This window comes from Gigantopelta aegis, chromosome 8, assembly GCF_016097555.1.
Source record: "Gigantopelta aegis isolate Gae_Host chromosome 8, Gae_host_genome, whole genome shotgun sequence".
NCBI classification, from domain to species: Eukaryota; Metazoa; Mollusca; class Gastropoda; order Neomphalida; family Peltospiridae; genus Gigantopelta; species Gigantopelta aegis.
In genome coordinates, this window is record NC_054706.1 from 79,242,084 (window position 1) to 79,246,928 (window position 4,845).

Below are 4,845 nucleotides of genomic sequence, written 5' to 3' on the forward strand. Positions count from 1 at the left end.
TGGTCTCAACATCCCGACAGCCAATGTTTTTGTGTGTGGATTGAATTTATCCATGCTTGTTTTTATTAATTATTAATTTATTTGTTGTATTTTTTGTTTAATATGAGTTATTATACATGTGTATTAGTTTGAGGTCGGTAAGTTGAAAAAGAAATTATCTTTGAGGATGTTTCATTTTTACACTGTCTTTCAACTCAAATTTCCAGCCAGTGCATCACGACTGGTATATCAATGGCCGTGGTATGTGCTATCCTGTCTATGGGAGGGTGCATAAAAAAGATTCCTTGCTACTAATGAAAAAATGCAGCAGGTTTCCTTTTTAAGACTATATTTCATAATGACCATGTTTGACATACAGTAGCCAATGATTAATAAATCAATGTGTTCTGGTGGTGGTGTTAAACAAAAACTAACTTTTTCAACTCAAATTGTTATTAGTCTTTGTAATTTGTTGTCAGAGCTCAAAGTGTTGTGGTGTTTAATATGAATATATCCTATGATAAATATCTTTTATATGAGCAGTTTTTTATATATATTTTTTTAACTTTTGCAATGGTGCAATGTAAAATAATGGAGCAGAAGCAATTCTGACTTGTTTTTTTGTGGGTTTTGTTTCATCCATTTTCACCACATGCAAATGATTAGAGATATCGTCTATCTTTGGCAGACATATTGCTCCAATTTCATGTCGGGATTTGTCTTGAAGTCACAACATATTTAGACTGCTCAATTTGCCAATATAATCCGTCTAGTTTGGCATCAACCAATGATCGTAGTGAATATAGAACAGTTGTAAGCTTTGTAAGAAAGTGTCTGGACCAATTCAAGATACATGTGTCCCTGTATACTTTTTAGACATCCAATTTATTTGTATGACAAAGAATCAAATTTTGGAAACTCTTTGACACAGCAAGTATCTGTACTGTATATGTTTATATAAATAAGAATTGTATAAAATCGTGTAGGATAGTGAAGCGATTTTATACTAAATTTGTGACTTATACATCGATAAATTCACAACGAATGTCGAACAATTTTATAATTACAAACAACACAACCTATTTAGTTAAAAATACACATAAATCAGTTTCAAACCCCTGTTTTACGTAATGACATCTCATTTGACATAATGATGTCATTTTCCGTTCAGTTTTTAGTGACATCGTCCAATCAGAATAGAGTAGTGGGAAGTTCGTACCATAATTATTTTGTTATAGACTTGCTGAAATGCCATAAAGATTGCTAAAACTCCCTGTATTGGTGTATAATTTTAACCTTTTACAAAGTTCAATGAATTTTATTTACCTAAATACATTAGTTCCTTTCTTATAAATGTTTCTTCCTTGAAATTTACCAAATTGTTATTCTACACACTATTTGTTTTTTCAGGGCTAGCTCGGAGTCGGCAGAAAATTTCACCAAATTAACCATCAACAAAATATATTTCTGGTCTTTGGTCGGTGCACACGTTTTTACCTTGCACGTCAATTCTTTTTTTTTTTTTTTTTTTTTTTACTACACACAATTTCTCACTGTTACAACTACATCATCCAGAAATAATGCAGTGCTGCCTCAGATAATAATATTGTGACATACCATGACATTTTGGGTCCAAATTACGGCATTTGGGGGAGGAAGTCATAGTCGTAGAAGTTGCCTTGGCTACCGGTATATGGAAAATATGAAGGAAAGCATTAAGGACACCATGGCAAATGAGGAGCCAACAAGTGACCAAGGCAGATAGGGGGGAGGGGGGTAAAATAAAATATATAAACTTTTCTGTGCAATATATGCTTTTTGGAGAAACAAAAAGTAAAATTTAAATGTTTTAATAAAACATTGAAAAAAACAACAAAACCTACATTGCTGCATCAATTCTGGAACTTACAATTCTGGAACCTACGTGTCAAAGACCAACTATATATTTTCGGGGACCTTAAAACTTCAAAAATTGCAGAAACCCACTGTGATTTTCCACCAAAATTAGAAATAAATTTGCCAGTTTTTAAATTTTCCAATTAATGAATTTGCCGAGTGGCCCGAGCTAGCTCTGATCAACTTCACTAATACGACCTCATTTAGCCTTGTTTAAATTTGTTGAATTTCTTAATCTGTATTACTGCATAATCTACTGGTTTTTGTTTATATATTTTTTATATTGTTTTTCACTAATGTTATATTGGTTTGAGTATACAGTTTGTATATTGCTTCAGCTAGAAATAATAATAAAGAAATAAAAATGAAAGAAAATGTAATGTGGTGTTGTATGTTTTAAGTAAACTCCGTGATTATATGGCTTGGTGGTCTTGTCCACAGATATATTGCCACAACACAGTTAATGCTATATTTTTGTATAAAAATGCCATGCAGTCGATTGCTTAGAGAGTTGGGAAAAGATGCGATGAGTCATAGGCTTGATCCTTCAAGATGACCCCCTGACCCCCCCCCAACTAATGCTCTGTAACAGATATTAGACAAGCTGCGACAGGTTTCTTTGTTTGTTTAACATTTCCCGTCCCAACTAATGCACCACACTTAGTACGCCTTGGTATGTGCCATCTTGTCTGTAAAAATGTACATACATGTACCTTGCATGTTTCCTCTTAAGACTTGGTGTCAGAAATGAGCAAATTTTTTACATTTAATAGAAAGAAATGTTTTATTTAATGACGCACTCAACACATTTTATTTACGGTTATATGGCGTCAGACATATGGTCAAGGACCACACAGATTTTGAGAGGAAACCCGCTGTCGCCACTACATGGGCTACTCTTCCGATTAGCAGCAAGGGATCTTTTATTTGTACTTCCCACAGGCAGGATAGCACAAACCATGGCCTTTGTTGAACCAGTTATGGATCACTGGTCGGTGCAAGTGGTTTACACCTACCCATTGAGCCTCAGGGTTTGGAGTCGGTATCTGGATTAAAAATCCAATGCCTCGACTGGGATCCGAACCCAGTACCTACCAGCCTGTAGACCGATGGCCTGCCACAACGCCACCGAGGCCGGTTTGACATTTAATAGATGATGATTAATAAATCAGTGTGCTCTAGTAGTGTAATTAAACAAAACAATCTTTTTTTTAACTTCGTTCGACAGCACATTTTTAACTACTTCCGTTAAGTGATCTAATATATGCTTAATTTTGGGAGAAAACACACCACCCGCACACGGGCATCTTCACTATGGTACCATTTCCTATGATTCGAAGTATACTATACAGAATGGTCCTTTCACTTGCAAAGGGCAGGACAAAGCCCAGTGGTAAAGCAATCGCCCGATGTACAGTCAGTCTAGGATTGATCCGTCGGTGTGCCCACTGGGCTATTTCTCATTCCAGCCAGTGCACCACAATTGGTATATCAAAGGCTATGGTATGTGTTGTCCAGTCTGTGGGACGGAGCATATAGAAGATCCCTTGCTACACTAATGGAAAAATGTAGTGGGTCTCCACTCCAAGACTGTTGAAACTGACAAATGTTTGACATCCAATAGCCAATGATTATTAAATCAATGTGCTCTCTACTGGTGAAGAAGCTACAAAGGCTATTCCTGAAAAGCAACAAGGGATCTTTTATGTGTACTTTCCCTCAGACAGGATGTCCATATTTATAGGATATTTTAAACAAGCTTCTATTTCTTAACATGTTTGTCCAGAGTGAAATAATTTTTCAGTTGTCATGAGCTTTAGCAAGTGACAACGAAATAATTAATTTTCATGAGGGACATAAACATGATATGAAATGGTTAAAACTTTAATATCCCATTTATTGCCCATTATCGATGAAATTTATATCACTCAATTTGTTTGGTTGATATTCCTGTACGGTTGTAGTGCACCAATCGGTGACGTCGAAGTGTTACATTCCACTTGGCGTTCTGATATGTACGAAGATATTTGTAACCATATGGGTAATAAAGCCTTTTATGTTGTTGGGTGCCGATTGGAATGGGGAAAATGTCTACAGAGGTCAATCAATCCTACCAGCCAGCAGCCTCCACACAGGTGCTCTACCACCTGGGCTATACCTCATCCACTCCTTGTTTCGAAAATCCTTGTTGTTACTTCAAAGGTCTGTGAAGATCTTTTCACTTATTCCTGGACCCGTTTCTCATTCCAGCCGGTGCACCACGACAGGTGTATGTGCCATCCTTGCCTGTGGGATGATGGTGCATATAAAAGATTGTTCACTTTACTAATAAAAAAAAATGTAGCAGGTTTTCTAAGACTACTTGTAAAAATTATCAAATGTTTGACGTCCAATAGCAGATTATTAATAAATCAATATGCTCTAGTGGTGTTGTTAAAACAAATGTGCACTGGATTTTGTGCTTTTATGAAAGCTACCTACACTGCATCAGAACATTTGTGAAAAAAATGTACATTGGGAAATTGGGTTTACAAATAACTGCAGTACTTGACATTTTATTGTTCAGGTATTGTTAAACATTTCATATTTAACAAAAGTTTTGTTTTGTTAAACAACACCACTAGAGCACATTGATCATTGGCTATTTATTATCATTGGCTATCAGATGTCAAATACATTTTTCCATTAGTAGCGAGGGATCTTTTATATGCATCACATACCATGACTATTGATATACCAGTCGTGGTACACTATCTAGAGCCAGAAATGGCCCAATGCCCCCCCCCCCCCCCACCCCCTATGGTTTTGATCCCCATGCATCAGGCGAGTGCTCTACCACTGAGCTACATCCTATATATTAACAAAAATCAGAATGCCTAGCCTTTAATCTTTCCTAAATGAAAAACCATTTCTGCGCTTTGATTAATGTTTCTAAAGTATATAATTATACAAAAAAAAAAACTTATTACC